The 16916-nt window shown below is 40.8% G+C and overlaps 1 protein-coding gene across 5 annotated transcripts in view; it reads right to left on the bottom strand.

Moving 5' to 3' along the window:
• Nucleotides 1–16916, bottom strand: part of ST6GAL1 (ST6 beta-galactoside alpha-2,6-sialyltransferase 1) — a 65688-nt gene that overhangs the window by 36713 nt on the left and 12059 nt on the right. For 2 of the 5 annotated variants that reach the window (XM_058189339.1, XM_058189336.1), the window contains exon 2: nucleotides 8026–8195. The exons of the other annotated variants lie outside the window; for them this stretch is intronic. The gene's annotated coding sequence lies outside the window, so the exon portion shown is untranslated. The remainder of the gene's footprint in view (nucleotides 1–8025; nucleotides 8196–16916) is intronic. 5 annotated transcript variants of the gene reach the window in all.

The following is a 16916-nucleotide window of genomic DNA, read 5'->3' as shown; positions in this document are numbered from 1 at the left end:
CTGCACCAAAGGGTGCAATTGAGCTGAGGTCACAGATGTCAAGGGCAAGGCAAAGGAAACATCCCGAGAAGTTCCTGCCACTGGTTCTTCTTGTATTCCCTCAGACACCCAAAGGAGCAAAGGAGATCTTCCTGCCTGAGATTGCAACCCAACCTCCCTGGCTGAAGCACGCTGTGGCACAGACATCTGTGCATTGCGTTGTGTAATTTCAAACTGGCGTTCTAGGGCTTTGTGCTTCCTCTGGGCATCCTTATCCCCACTTGGTGCCCCTTTAGCTCCAAAACTGATTCAGATTGAGCAGTGCTCCTAGTTGACTTAGAACTTTTTGATTTTGAAGAATGCCCCTTACGTGTTTTGGGGGGGCTGGGCACCTGCTCCATGTCTGAAGAAAGATCAGACTCAGCCATAATAAAAAGGCAGAAATGAGGTCCAGAAACAATTCCAGCCTCAGGCAGCAGCAGCTATAACTAGTAAGCAGAAAATAATCTCCAGGACTCTCAATAGATAAGAGCCCTGAGAAACACAACCCTCAGCAAAAGCCTTAATTCCCAATGGGGCAAACCTGGGTTTGGAACGATCTCGTCCTCCAGCAATGGCTGCGCGAGATCACAGCTCTGCTCTCCCAGGCAGAAGCATAGATACCAAATGGAGTCCTGAATACTGCTTTGCTTCTTCCAGGGCCAGCCAGACTGTTTCGCAGGCAAAAAACCCCTCAAAACAGCCGATCGGTGCTAAAACGCCACGCCCGCACCGATCACTCCTTCCACGTTGCAGTCCTGGTGAAAATGGCCAGAACTGCCTCTGTGCAACTGCTGTCACTTCCCCAGCCAGCAAACATAAAGGCATAAAGACTAAAAAAGCCCTCTCAGTACCGCAAAGACTTCCTGGACCTCAGAATGTGTCACGGAACATCGGGCACAGCTCCGGAGCTGCCCATGATGAGAAAAACAGGTTGGGGAGGTTTTTTACGGTGGACAGAGAAAAGCCAACCAACCCACAGGTGGCTAAATCAATCACGGAGGTGTTCTGCATAAGAGCAACAACTCCAGATAGCTGCTTCCTGTCTTCCTGGGTGGAGGGAAAACAGCCTGGAGCCCCAGGACTGCTTCACCAGCCACCAGTAACACACAAATAACTTGCCTGATATTAAAATGAGATCCTTAAAATCCAAACAAAGTCAGTGCAGTTCAAAAGATCCAAAAATAAGTAATCTGTCTATGAAATTGTCAGAGAAAATCAACTCAGGTCTCTTCCTTTGGACTGAGTGAAAAAGATTGGAGCGTAATGAGCAGGAGGCATGGTTAAGCAGTTTTTTTTAAATTTTAATTTGCATTTATATCCCGCCCTTCTCCAAAGACTCAGGCGGCTTACACTATGTTAAGCAATAGTCTTCATCCATTTGTATATTATATACAAAGTCAACTTATTGCCCCCCAACAATCTGGGTCCTCATTTTACCTACCTTATAAATGATGGAAGGCTAAGTCAACCTTGGGCCTGGTGGGACTTGAACCTGCAGTAATTGCAAGCAGCTGTGTTAATAACAGACTGGCTTAGCAGTCTGAGCCACCAGAGGCCCCAGAGGTTCAAAAATATATTCACTCAGTCTCTGACAATTGGATAGGAGATTCTCAACATGGGCTTGCTGTAAGCAGGAAGATCTCGTCCTAATAAGATCTGTTTTACATTGTTCCAGTTTTTCAACAAGCAAAGTACTCAATGTTCTTTATTTTATTTATTTATTTGTTTGTTTGTTTGTCAAACATGTACAAGATAACAAGCATAGGTATGAACATAAACAAAGGAAGTAAATACAAATAAATGAGGACAGTAAGACAGGGACGGTAGGCACGCTGGTGCACTTATGCTGGTGCGCCTTTACGGACTTCTTTAGAAGGGAGAGAGGTCCATGGTAAACAGTTTGAAGTTGAAACTGTGAGGGTTTGAGGCTATAACAATGGAGTTGGGTAGAGCATTCCAGGCATTGTCCACTCTGTTGCTGAAATCATATTTCCTGCAATCGAGTTTGAAGCGGTTTACCTTGAGCTTGTATCAATTGTTTGCCCATGTACTATTGTGGTTAAAACTGAAGAAGTCATTGACAGGCTGTCAAAGTTCCAGAAAAACCTCTTCTGCATAAAAAAAACTCTGAAGCCATTGTCTTTCAAAGTTCTTTACTAGCATGAGGAAACTGGCACACGATGAGTGAAATTCGAAAACTGAAATTTCCGGATTCTTTTCTCAGTTATACAAACCCCAAGAGTCCCACCCACCTAACCCCTTTGCCGGTCACATGGTCCAATGTTCTTCCAATTTATTCAAAACCTCTTCTTGCCACTCCTTCTGCAGATGCGAATACAATCCGACCTTGACCCCTTGAAGAATGTAACCATACGCATCACCCCCCTTCTTCCCCTCAGGAAAGAAATGTGGCAGCGTCTGGAAACCCTCGGCCTAGTATGGTTTCCAGGCCTGACAGGCGTCCCCCCTTGCAAAAGAAGCTATATCCTAGGAAAGTAAACAATGAATTAATAAAAAAGAGTGTTGGTGTTCCGCACGTTCCCTTCTACTCCCCTCTTCTCCCTCTGAGAGCTTTTTTAGGTTTTTCAGGGAAAGTGTCGTGAAATTGTTTAATCAAATTGTCAGCATTTACTTTCCAACTTTTGACCCAAGTAGATTCCGATAATGGGTATCCTTTCCAGTGGACTAAATATTGTAATTGACCTCTGTATAGTCTAGAGTCAAGGATTTTCTTGATCTCATAGTGGGTTTCACCTTGGATTATCAAGGGCGGTGGGGGGGTGGGAGGTAGAGGTCTCAGTCCAGATTGTCTAGCAGTTTTAATAAGCTGCTATGGAATACCGGGTGTATTTTTCCCAATATTTGAAGGAGTTTAAGTTGGACGGTTACGGGATTAATAATCTTTAAAATGGAGAAAGGGCCCAAAAATTTTGGACCAAATTTTTTGCTTGGTATTCTCAACCTCAGATACTTAGTAGATAAAAAGACTTTATCCCCAAAGTGAAAAGGGGGTTGAAGGAAACGGTGTTTGTCAGCTTGGGCTTTATATTTTTGAGCTGCTACAACTAAGGCCTTTTTTGTATTTTCCCACCCTTTTTTCAACGAATTCATCCAGTCCATTAGGGAAACAGAAGTGAGGAGTTGCACGGAGAGTTCAGGCATTGGAACGAAGTCCATGCCGATGGTTATCTGAAAAGGAGTTAATGCCGTGCTGTTGTGTACAGCATTATTATATGCGACCTCTGCAAATGCCAACAAATCTGACCAGTTCTCTTGTTGGTAATTTATATAACACCGTATGTATTGTTCCACCACTGAGTTCAATTTCTCAGCTGCGCCATTGGTTTCAGGATGGAACCCAGAACTAAGTCCTTGAGACAACCCAATGGACCATAGGAATTCCCTCCAGAACTTGGCCGTGAATTGAACACCCCTGTCGGATGTTATCCTTTTAGGAATTCCATGTAGTCTGTAGATGTGTTTCACAAAGAGCTTTGCTAATTTTCTCGCGATGGCAATCCGCTACATGCAGTGAAGTGGGCCTGTTTAGAGAACAAATCCACCACGGTTCATATCACTGTATTTCTCCTACTAGATGGGAGTTCAACAATGAAATCCATAGCAATGTCCTCCCAGGGTCTTGTGGGTTCGGCCACAGTTTGTAGGAGTCTGGGGGGTTTCCCTGGTCTGGATTTCATGGTGGCGCAGGTGGCACAGCTCCGCACATAGTCTTCGACATCTGATTTCATTTTTGGCCACCAGAATTGCCTTCTAGCCAAGTGGAGAGTTTTCAAAAACCCGAAGTGACCTCCTAGGCGAGAGTCGTGGCTTCTCTGTAGTACAGCCAGCCGCATAGCGACGGGTACATAAATCTTGGTTCCCTTCCAGGATAGTTCATCCCTTAAGGTGAGGTCCATCAAGTTTTCCTTAAACCAAGCATCGTCAGCAAGTGCTGATTTTAATTCCGCTAGTAGTTTATTTGGTGGGATGTTAGCACCATGGCGTGATCGCGGTCGAGTAAGTGCTTGGCTGGCTGGTTCGCTATCGGGAATCATTGCGTGTACTACCTCTTCACGTTGGCTGTCAAACTGCGGTTTCCTAGATAGGGCATCAGCCAGTAGATTTTGGTCGCCGGGGATGTATTTGAGGGTGAAATGGAACCGTTTGAAAAACTGAGCCCATCGAAATTGTTTGGGAGAAAGTTTTTGAGGGGTTTTTAAGTATTCGCGGATTTTGTGGTCTGTCCACATCTCGAACGGTTCTTTTTCCCCTTCAAGGAAGTGTCTCCAGGAGAGGAGTGCCCACCACACTGCAAAGGCTTCCTTTTCCCAATGGTAATCTTGTAGGTAGCCGCTGTGGAGTTGTTAATTGGCTTTGGCGGGGTTGAATTGGCTTTGGCGGGGGTTGAATTCTCTGTCCAGAGCTACGGATACCCCAAGAGTCCACCCCTCTAACCCCTTTGCCGGTCACATGGTTCAACGTTCTTCCACTTTATTCAAAACCTCTTCTTGCCACTCCTTCTGCAGATGCGAACACAATCTGACCTTGACCGCTTGAAGAATGTAACCATACCCATCACCCCACCTTCTTCCCCTCAGGGGAGAAATGTGGCAGCGTCTGGAAACCTACGGCCTAGTATGGTTTCCAGGCCTGACATAGGCAAGACGTTGTAATAGACAATGTTCCATTTTATAACAATGGAGATGGTGAGGAGTGTTAACAATAATGGGGTATCTGTAAATTCAAAACTATTGCAATCAAACAGGAATTTAGTACCTGCTATCATCATTAAACAACCCTATAACGAAAGAAAAATATTATTTCCAACATACAGGAAACATTTTACATTTGGTGAGCTGTTTGTTATGAAAAGAACAGTATTTGCCTCAGTTCTTCAACACACGCTAGATTAAGAAACATAATATAGAGATCAGGGGTGGGTTCTAAATTTTTGTACTACCGGTTCTGTGGGCGTGGCTTATTTTGTGGGCGTGGCTTGATGGTCATGTGACAGTGGGTGTGGCTTGATGGTCATATGACTGGGTAGGCATGGTCAACTCAATGTCTCTCATGTCAAGGGGTACCTCCCCTGGCCCCTCCCCTCGCAGCCATTCCTTGTCATACCCGCCTCAACGTATCTGTTGTGACCCAGGTTCCCGGACTCGGACTCCTAGTGGAGATGATTCAGAGAGTGAGGAGGAGGAGCTGGCAAGGCCTGCTTCCCCGGGCCCTCTCCCTCCCTGGCACCAACCCAGGAGGAGGAGGATGGGCTGGCAAGGCCTGATTCCCCTGGGCCTTCTTCTGATTTGGCAATGCCCCAAGAACAATCTTGGCTCAATGCAAGACCGCACAGATGGGACCGGCTCAGGGTATGATGAGTCACGGAGTCACACCCTATAAAGCAGGAGGCGGAGCTTCCTGGCTTTTTGTATTGGACAAAGCAGTGAATTTGTTTCCTGGATGTAAGAATATGTTCGTGAGTCACTAGTGCTTTATCTATAATTTCCTGGATGTAAGAATATGTTCGTGAGTCACTAGTGCTTTATCTATAATTTTCTGGTTATGTGCCAGAAGGAATCCAGCCAAAGGTAAATAAACTTTAAGGAGGCCTTTCAGTGACTTTTTGTTGGAAGTGTTGGGAGGGGGAAACGGAACAGTATCTATAGTTCTGCAAAAATGTTGTTCACCTTTTTTCAACTTTATTATCTACATACTATAGACCAGGGGTCTCCAAACTTGTGCTCTTTAAGACTTGTGGACTTCAACTCCCAGAATTCCTCAGCCTTTGCTGTCTTAAAGTCTCAAAGTGGCCAAGATTAGAGACCTCTGTTATAGATGCACTTTCATGGACCACTGAAAGGAGGAAATGGCTCACATGCTTTGCCCAAGAGTATGATAGGCAACAGGTTTTAAGGGGCTGCTAGAAAGAAGGGGGGGAAAGTATTTTCCAAAGCACCAGAAGGCAAAACAAGAAGCAATGGATGGAAACTCAACAAAGAGAGAAGCAATCTAAAACTAAGGACAAACTTCCTGACAGTGTGAACCTATATAGGTTTCAGTCATAATTTCACATATAAAATAGCCATTCATATAATATAATCTGCATATTGTTCAAAACAATCATTAGTATTATGGCTGATGTTTGACAGCAAGCCTAAAATCCCCATTCCCTCCCCACTCCAGGGGAAGGTTACTTCAAAATCTCCATTTCCTCCCCGCTCCACTAATCTGTTCTGGGAAGGAATCAAACTCCCCCCTCTTCATTTCCCAAATAAAATATCCCAGATAATTAAGGAATAATCAAGCTGCTAGCAAGGAACCTGCCTGGAATTCCACATTCCTGCCAACTGCATAAAGGAAACTTTGTAAGCAGAAAACAGCTACCGGTGCTTAGAGATCATAGAAAGTGAAAGCCGGAAGTTCGGCTCCATTTATAAGCAGGCAGAAAACTCATTCAAGTCAGGATAGTTCACAATGGAAATCGCCCAAACCTTTTTAGAAACACAAAGCCCCTGTTGCACAAACCCCAAAACTTCAAAAACATTGAACCATATAAGAATTCCTCTTCTTATCCAATTTGTTGTTCAGCTGACCCAGAAAGGAGCTTCTAGCCGCTCTGTCAATTTAAAGCGACAGCATTTCCCCCCCCCCCTTCTTCTTTGCCAAGCGATCTCCTGGCTGAGAAGCAAGCCAATCAGTTGGAAGGCTTCTTGGCTTCTCAATTTAAAGGGACGGTGTCTTGTTTTTTTTTCTCTTCTTCGACAAGTGAGTCTTGATTTTTTCCTTCTAGCCGATCAGCTGGAAGTTGGGAGGCAGCAATAGATTGGGGGTGGAGCCAGGCAGAATTTTTACTACCAGTTCTCCGAACTACTCAAAATGTTTACTACCTGTTCTTGCGAACTGGGGAGAACCGGTAGCAACCCACTACTGGTAGAGATTTTCAGGAATACTATTTTTACTCTACAGCAGGTTGTCCAACCATTTAGCTTGCCTCGTCTGCATTGAGTGAAGAGAAATTGTCTTGGGCTGCATATAAAATATATAATATAGTTAATGTATATAAATATTAAACTTACTTAATTTTTTAAAATTATCTTGTGAGGCTGCATTACTAGATGTTCAAGGATGCATGAGGCCAGTAGCCCACAAGTTGGACACAGCTGCTGTATATTCTACTAACAGAATGCTGAAGGTTTTAAGAAAAACCTGCCCCCTTTCAAAACAATACAAATAAGGATTATAGAATTATAGAGGTGGAAGGGACCTTGGAAGTCTTCTAATCTAACTCTCTGCCCAAGACAGGAGCTCTTATATCATTCCAGACAAATGGTTGTCCAATCTTTTCTTGAAAACCTCAAAATTCCAGGAGACAAACTGATCTATTGATTAACTGTTCTCACTGTAAGAAAATTCCTCCTTAGTTCCAGATTGGTGCTATGGAGAATAAATTTACACCCACTTCCCCATGACAGCCCTTCAGGTAGACAGCTGATAGATAGCTATCGTGGCAACCCTAAGTCTTCTTTTTGTTAAACGAAACATATGCAATTCCCTTAGCTGTTTTTTGTATGATTTAAGCCTCCTGACTCCTTATTATCTCTGATAGGTTCCTCTCTGCACTCTTTGTAGAGTGTAAGCATTTTTTTTTGTATCATGGTGACCAGAACTGGACACAATATTCCTATTGTGCCCTTACTAGTGAAGTATAGATTGATATCACTTCCTATGATCTTGATGCTATTCCTTTGTTGATGCAAAGAAGAAATTAAGCACTTCTGCTTTCTCCCTGCTGCTGATCACTTCCTTACTACTAGTGGATCAATCATTTCCTAAACTTTGTTCTTTTTCCTTACATGTTGAAAAAACTGTTTTATTATTTTTGACATTTGTTACAAGTCTTAGTTCATTTTGAGCCTTAGACTTCCTGACTCTGTCCTTACAGATTTGGGATATTTGTTGATATTCTGTTCTAGTTATATGCCCATCTTACCATTTTTTTCATACCTGTAATTCATGTGTTCATGTTCATATTCATGTCCTTTCATGGGAGACATGAAAGGAGCCTCCTGGAAGAATGTGTGCTATTAACACATTAGGATGTCACCCGGGCAACAATTTATAATTGGCTGATCCTTTCAATCCAGAAGCATCTGAAATGTAGTGAAGCATCTCACCTGTGATGATCAAGCAATGGATGTACAGGTAAAAACATTTGAGGAGGTTGAATGACATCTAACTGAACCTTTGGTAGAACTGGATCAATACTATTGTGATAACCAATTATGGCCAAATTGAACAAAAACTCAAGTATGTGCCTTTCAGCTTTACAAAAAGCAGACTGCTAGGAAGCTGTATTTTATGAAAATGGATGTTATTGGAGCATTGATACTTCCCTAAGTATGTAGGGCCCTAACATATGTGAACCAACACTAAACTGAAAGTTGGTGGATGAAATAACATGCTCAGGAAATTAATGAGCCCTACCCGATGTTCCAAAACAAGTCTTTAAGACAACAGCTTTAGTTCTTCAGGCAAATAGGTCTGCCTAGTCTGATATAAATCAGCACATACTGGGAAAGTAGATGTTGTTCTGAATGAAGCTACCAGAATTATTATCGGATGCCTTAAAGCTACCCATCTAAATAAGATCTACCATCTTGTTGGCATTTCCCTGCCTGCTGTTCACAGAGAAGCAACAACATACAGAGAGAGAGGTTTAAATTATCGATATCTAGACAATACTCTCTCTATGGCCTACAACCAGTTCATCCGAGATTAAAATTGAGGAAAAGCTTTCTTAGGTTGACAAAAGACTTCAAAGCATTTGAAAGCAGAGAATAGAATAGAATAGAATAGAATAGAATTTTTTATTGCCCAAGTGTGATTGGACACACAAGGAATTTGTCTTGCTGCATATGCTCTCAGTGTACATAAAAGAAAAAAATACCTTCATCAAGAATCATAAGGTACAACCCTTAATGATAGTCATAGGGTACAAATAAGCAATCAGGAAACAATCAATATCAATATAAATCATAAGGATACAAGCAACAAGCTTACAGTCATAGAGTCATAAGTGGAAGGAGATGGGTGGTGGGGACGATGAGAAGATTAATAGTAGTGTAGACTTAGTAAATAGTTTGACAGTGTTGAGGGAATTATTTGTTTAGCAGAATGATGGCTTTCGGGGAAAAACTGTTCTTGAGTCTAGTTGTTCTGCTGTGCAGTGTTCTATAGTGTTGTTTTGAGGGTAGCAGTTGAAACAGTTTATGTTCAGGATGCGAAGGGTCTGTAAATATTTTCACAGCCCTCTTTTTGACTCATGCAGTATACAGGTCCTTTATGGAAGGCGGGTTGGTAGCAATTGTTTTTTCTGAAGTTCTAATTATCCTCTTAAGTCTGTGTCTGTCTTGTTGGGTTGTAGAACCAAAAGGAAAAGGTAAAGGTTCCCCTCGCACATACATGTTAGTCATTGCCGACTCTAGGGGGTGGTGCTCATCTCCGTTTCAAAGCCGAAGAACCAGCGCTGTCCGAAGACGTCTCCGTGGTCATGTGGCCGACATGACTCAACGCCAAGGGCGCACAGAACGCTGTTACCTTCCCAACAAAGGTGGTCCCAATTTTTTCTACTTGCATTTTTACGTGCTTTCGAAACTGCTAGGTTGGCAGAAGCTGGTACAAGTAACGGGAGCTCACCCCGTTACACAGCAGCACTAGGGATTCAAACCACCGAGCTGCTGACCTTTCGATCAACAAGCTCAACTTCCTAGCCCCTGAGCCAAACCAGACAGTTAAAGAGGTGCAGATGACAGACTCAATAATTCCTCTGTATAACTGTATCAGCAGCTCCTTGGGCAGTTTGAGCTTTCTGAGTTGGCACAGAAAGAACATTCTTTGTTGTGCTTTTTTAATGACTTTTTGATGTTAGCTGTCCATTTTAGATCTTGCGATATGATAGAACCTAGAAATTTGGAGGTCTCTACTGTTGATACTGTGTTGTCTAGTATTGTAAGAGGTGGAAGTATGGAAGGGTTTCTCCTACAGTCTACCACAATTTCGACGGTTTTGAGTGTGTTCAGTTCCAGATTGTTCCGGTCACACCACAAGGCTAGTTGTTTAACTTCCTATCTGTATGCGGATTCATCATTGTTTTTATTTTTATTTTATTTATTTATTTGTCAGTATATATAACAGTATATATAAGCATGATATAGCATTTCATGGTGGCTCAGGCCAAGCATTTCATGGTGGCTCAGGCTGTAAGATAGCCTGTTATTATATACAAATAGAATGAGACTATTGCCTTATACACTGTAAGCCGCCCTGAGTCTTCGGAGAAGGGCGGGGTATAAATGTAAACAAAAATAAAATAAAATTAAAACACAGCAGCCTGCAATTACTGCAGGCTCGAATCCCACCAGGCCCAAGGTTTGACTCAGCCTTCCATCCTTTATAAGGTAGGTAAAATGAGGACCCAGATTGTTGGGGGGGCAATAAGTTGACTTTGTAAATATACAAATAGAATGAGACTATTGCCTTACACACTGTAAGCCGCCCTGAGTCTTCGGAGAAGGGCGGGATATAAATGTAAATTTAAAAAAAATGATATATAAGAATATATATAAGCATAAGTATGTAATAACTATATTAATTGGATATAATGAAAGGGAACATTAGGACAAGAACAGTAGGCACGCTTGTGCTCTTATTGTCTCGAATGAGACCAATCACTGTTGTGTCATCCATGAATTTCAGTAGTTTAACAGATGGATGTTAGAGATGCAGTCGTTGGTATACAGAGAGAAGAGAAGTGGGGAGAGCACATAGCCTTGGGGGGTTGTAATGCTAATTGTACAGGTATCTGATGTGATTCTGCTTAGCTTCACCTGCTGCTTCCTGTAGACAGAGCTATAGAGAGCTACAAATCTATAAAGGACCTGGCATCTGAGTCTGGCAAAAGCTGGGAACTATGGAAATCATAGTTATACAGGTATAACAAGATCCATAGATACTTTGAAAAATGGAGTACCTGGGGGCTTCTGCTTTGCAACTGTTGTGACATGCAGACAATAACACATATGTATACCTGTACTCTGTGTCCTGATCAGTGCACACTTGAGGGCTTTATGGTAGTGTGACAAAACACAATTAATGTTGATAGTTTCTGGACAAGATCTGTTTAACTTGTACATATTTTAATTGTAATGTATCTTTAAAAGTTTTGGAGGGAAACTTGGGCGGGAAATAGCACGTTGCTGATTGGTTGAAGCCTCAGCCAAAACTGTATATAAAGAGGGGTTTTTGCCGCATGTGTTTGCTGGGTTCGCTATAAACTAAAGAGCTGTTGTCACTCACTGGTCTCCTGCCTCTTTATTGCCCGAATCTAACATTAATATTGTATTTTTATTTTAAATTGTATGTCATATAGTATGCTTTATTTTAATTGTGATGCTTCTAGCATGAATAAACAAACAAGGCTGTCCTTTTTCTTCTTCAGTTTGAGAGCTCTCTGTGAAACAATGCTGGAGTCTCTTGTTGTTTTTGTTTGGGCCTTTATTACCTCGTTTACCTGTGACTGCATTATGAATTCTAATATGATATTGTCACTCTCCCCCAAAGTTCCTACAACTTCCACTCCCTCAATCATTTCATCCCTGTTAGTAGGAATTAAGTCCAGCATAGCTGACACTCTAGTTTCTTCTTCCACCTTTTGAGTGATAATGTTGTCAGCTAGGCTTGTCAGGAACCTGTTTGATTTCCAAGTTTCTCAAATTTTATACTTTTTCAGTGCTGCGCAGCTTTTTAATCTCCCACTTTTTTCTGAAGGCTAGAGTTTCTAGACCACTTTCTCCATAAGAATCACACCACCATGTAACCTTGTTCCTGCTCAAAAAGATGGCCTGGGAAGTCATTGGAAACATTACAGAGAGTATCACTGCTCTCCCACTTGCTCCCAAGTGGACTTGGCAATTGATAAGTCTGGTGAAGAGAATAAGATAGATCTGGAATGTTTTCCCCATCTCTTGAGCAGGAGTCATGAGTCTAGGGAAAAAAACAACCAGATTTTGCACTGGGTCTATCTTGAATAATGCAACCCCATCCAGAATAAACATCTGGATATGAAGACATCCATCCATTGAGGTTATATGCATTTTAATTACAGTATATTCACTCCAAAGACGCAAAGGTAATTTAAACTGTAGAATCAGCACATATAATAGTATACAATCAGCACATATAATAGTATACAATCTTTCAACCACGACCTAAAACTATGATTAAATTGTAAAAAAATCTGCAAAGCAGCATCATTAATTTATGTTTTATATTGTTTTACAACAGTTCTAAGAGTAAATATAAGATGTATCAAAAATGCCATTACAACAAACTCTATTACATACCATAAAACAATACTGGACAAGATCACATATAAAATACATATAAGATTTTACAGAGATAGCTCAATCTCCATTTAAAACCCTTCTTTAAACCAGAGGTCTCCAACCTTAGCAACTTTAAGCCTGGAGGACTTCAAAGCTGGCTGGGGAATTCTGGGACTCCTGCTTTCTTTATTGCATAATTTCTTCATTCATAATTTCTTTATTGCATTATTTCTATCATCAATTAGAAAAGCACCTTAAAGCCTTTTTATTCAGATTAGAATTTATTGATTTTCATTCCAGAAATATTCACAATTTGGGGCACACCCATGATTCATTAGCATTCTAGTTTATACATCCAGGAATCCTGCTTAGTCATTGCAAGGCAAACATTTGGGGAAGGAAAACAGAATCTGCAGATATGAAACAGTTGTTAGGGAAGGAAACAAATGGCCCCTGAATCTTTTTTTAGTCCTCACAGCTGTCTCTGGCCATGATTGCTAAACGCTAATGGCATGCATTCACCAAGCTGGGAATCAGATAGAAAATATAGCCCTAAAACACATACAGGTATATGTCCTAGTTAAACAGCAATAATTTCTTTATTGTGTTATTTCTATCATCAATTAGAAAAGCACCTTAAAGCCTTTTTATTCAGATTAGAATTTATTGATTTTCATTCCAGAAATAGTCAGAATTTGGGGCATACCCATGATTCATTAGCATTCTAGTTTATACATCCAGGAATCCAGGAAGTCTCATGTCTCATGTCTCTGGCCATGATTGCTAAACGCTAATGGCATGCATTCACCAAGCTGGGAATCAGATAGAAAATATAGCCCTAAAACACACACAGGTATATGTCCTAGTTAAACAAAAAAAGCAAATAGTCTCTGTATGTTCCCCAAACTCTGTGTCTCTACAGAACCCATACCAAAAATGTTGAGCCTGCTTTGGCTATCAAAATCTCATTCAACCCTGAAGCCAGTGGTGGGATTCAGCCAATTCGCACCACTTCGGGAGAACCGGTTGTTAACTTTCTGAGCAGTTTGGTGAACTGGTTGTTGGAAGAAATCATTAGGGCAGAGAACCGGTTGTTAAATTATTTGAATCCACCACTGCCTGAAGCCCACCACATGACTATCTGAATTCTTGGCCTCTCAACTTGAGTAATCTTGCAAATTGGCTGGGAAGAAACAGGAATAATATGTTCTAATTAAGTTTCACAAGAAAGACAAAAGAACAATATAATAATGATTAATACAGCATTTTATCTAAAAGAAGGGCCTTTCAAAAACAACACTGTAATGAAAGCAGTGAGAACTGAAGAATAATGTGCTTGCTCTATCTTCACTAAAAGCTAAATATAATTACACTGTTCAGATGGAGAAAAGGAAATTGCTCTGGTAGAAGGAAGGAAGGAAGGAAGGAAGGAAGGAAGGAAAGAAAGAAGGAAAGAAAGAGATTAGCATACTTGAACTTACATGTTGGCATGTAGTTCCAGCCATAACCAATGGAACCCATTCAGAAAAAAAAGTGCAACCATATTCTGAATTCATCATAATGTACTGATGCTGTTTGGTTTTTTCCATGGCATTTTAAGTTTCACTAGAGAAGAAATCATTCCATAGGAAGATTTTAAGGGTATAATTAATTCAGACCTCTGTCTAGAAAGTTTCAGAATGGAAAAGAAGTCTTGTAACAAGCAGATGCCTTGGTCATTTTAGAGTTTCCAAATAAAAAAGTACCCTTGTTTTTGTTTCTTTAAATAGTTGTTCAAAAAACAGTGTGACAATAATTGTAACCAAAATATTTTCTCCACTGACTATTTATTACTTTTTTTTAGTAATAAGGACGAAAGATGCAGCTTAGTGTCTATAGTATAGAATAATTTGGTCCACAACAGTAAATTGACAAAAGAAAAAAAATTCAGGACAGAAGTTGAAAATAACTAACGCATTTGAGTAATTTTCCCATCACTAAGATAGTATTAATGTGATAATAAAAGTGTTCTTGGGTTGAACTAGCTAGCCCTTAGTGATTATATAATCACAATGATGCAATTTTCTTGACAACATTATAAATGTGGTTTGCCATTATCTTCTGCTAAGGTTTTTAGCTTCCCAATACAATTTAATTATCTGATTATATCCTGTACAGGTACTAATCAGGCTCCATAGTTCTTAGCTTCAAGCACTGATGAAATTAACCAATTGCTTTTAACTGCTAATCTGTCAGTTTTTTATTTATTTATTTATTTATTTTATTTATTAGATTTTTATACCGCCCTTCTCCCGAAGGACTCAGGGCGGTGTACAGCCGATATAAAACAATAAGAGTGTACAATTAAAACAAAGAATTAAAAAACTTATTATATAATTGCCCAAAATTTAAAATGTTTAAACCTAAAAACCCTTAAAATTCATATAAATTACAACCCCAGTTAAAATTAATATTTAAAATCAAAAACTTTAAGAATTTAAAAAGTTTAAGCCAGTCCCGCTCAAATAAATAAATACGTTTTCAGCTCGTGGCAGAAGGTCCGAAGGTCAGGCAATTGACGCAAACTAGGGGGGAGTTCGTTCCAGAGGGTAGGAGCCCCCACAGAGAAGGATCTTCCCCTGGGGGCCGCCAGCCGACATTGCTTGGCGGACGGCACCCTGAGAAGTTCCTCTGTGTGAGCGTACGGGTCGGTGGGAGGCATGAGGTAACAGCAGGCTGTCCCATAAGTACCCAGGCCCTAAGCCATGGAGCGCTTTAAAGATAGTAACCAGAACCTTAAAGTGCACCGAAAGACCACAGGCAGCCAGTGCAGTCTGCGCAGGAGCAGTGTTACATGGGAGCCGCGTGCGGCTCCCTCTATCACCCGCGCAGCTGCATTCTATCACCCGCGCAGCTGCATTCTGAACTAACTGAAGCCTCCGAGTGCACTTCAAGGAGACCCCCATGTAGAGAGCATTGCAATAGAGAGCATTGCTTTTTTTAACAAAAAAGCAAAGGAAATCACAATAACCAAAAGTGATAACAGAGGAATGTATATAAATCAAATTATATACACTTCGGATTATACATATAGCAAGCGGTTGTATACCCCATACAATAGTTTTTCAAATTCATCTTCTATTTAATTGTAGAATTAATACTGGAAGATAACATTGGACAAAAGATTCTATAATAAAGGGGTCCCCAACCCCCTAGGCTGTGGCCTTTTTATAACCAGGTTACGCGAGCATGTGCATGCAAGCTCAACTCACATGAGTGGCGGGCCAGCTTGCCCATGCATGCGCATGCAGCTCAACTAGTCGAGCTGCATGTGCCTGGAAGTGCACACCAGCCCACTGCTCATGTGAGTCAAGCTATCCATGCCAGGCCACTATTTGCATGGCCCATTCCCCATTCCCCTTCCCCAGCCAGGCCTCCAAGCTGCAAAGGTTGGGGACCGCTGCTATAATAAATACAATGTGGGTTTTTTTTAAACTTACTATGCATTATGAGATCAAATTCTTCAAATACCATCAAAAATTTATTTCACTAAATTATAGTAGCACTCAAATCCTTCTTTTGAATATTGTAATATGTAAATAATTTGGGTCCTATCTACAGACCATTTGTGTGTGTGTGTGTGTGTGTGTGTGTGTGTGTGTGTGTGTGTGCATATGTGTGCTTGCTCAGGCCATCAAGTCACTATTGATACTTGGTGACTATCTGGACAAGCCATTGTCTTGGCAAGATTCCAAAAATTGTTTGTCATTGCCTCCTTCCTTGGATTGAAAGAAAGGAACTGGCCCAGGGTCACCAAGCTTACTTCCTGCCTGAGGCAAAGGAGACGTCATTGCCTGTACATTTCATTCTGTTCCCTTAATCAGTATATCAAACTGGCTCTAATTTTACAGGTTATTTTGTACAAAGAAAACAAAGATGCGTGCCTCGTTTTACCCTTTTTCCTGTCAAATCAGTAAGAATTGGAATGCTGTGTCACGTCAATATATTATGTGTAAGTAAGGGCACCTTTTAAAAAGAAATAATTGTAATTCTCAAAGGTAAAATAGAATTAAATAAATAGAAGTCATGAGTAGAAACTGGAGACTGTGGACTTTCTATAACCTGAATTTACCTGAATATATTGTTTTTTAAATGAAACCCTAGACTATTCTTGGAATTGAGGGCTAATTAAAATCATGAAAAAAATCCTAAATCAATTTGCAATCCAAATAAGACAAAATTCCCAACTTCTACACTAAAAATGTAGCAGGATAGCCTTAGATCAAAATCCTTTGGTTTATAGTTTACAAGAGGTCCCAAGAAATTATTCCAGAATGGAAACTCTAGACAGTTCTGACAAGCCATGATTTACTACACATAAGACCATAATGTGAATAGAACTGTTGGAAAGTATTCAAGAAAATTCAGTTTATCTTTGAATTCTCCTAAATACTTTCCTACAGTCCTATTCACATTCTTCATGCATTCCATTTCCATTGTCTTGATCTACTTTAATTATTCTCCGCACATTTA

The sequence above is a fragment of the Ahaetulla prasina genome, chromosome 6, assembly GCF_028640845.1.
Source record: "Ahaetulla prasina isolate Xishuangbanna chromosome 6, ASM2864084v1, whole genome shotgun sequence".
NCBI classification, from domain to species: Eukaryota; Metazoa; Chordata; class Lepidosauria; order Squamata; family Colubridae; genus Ahaetulla; species Ahaetulla prasina.
The sequence above is the reverse complement of the archived record's forward strand: the minus strand, read 5'-3'. Positions and strand labels throughout refer to the sequence as shown.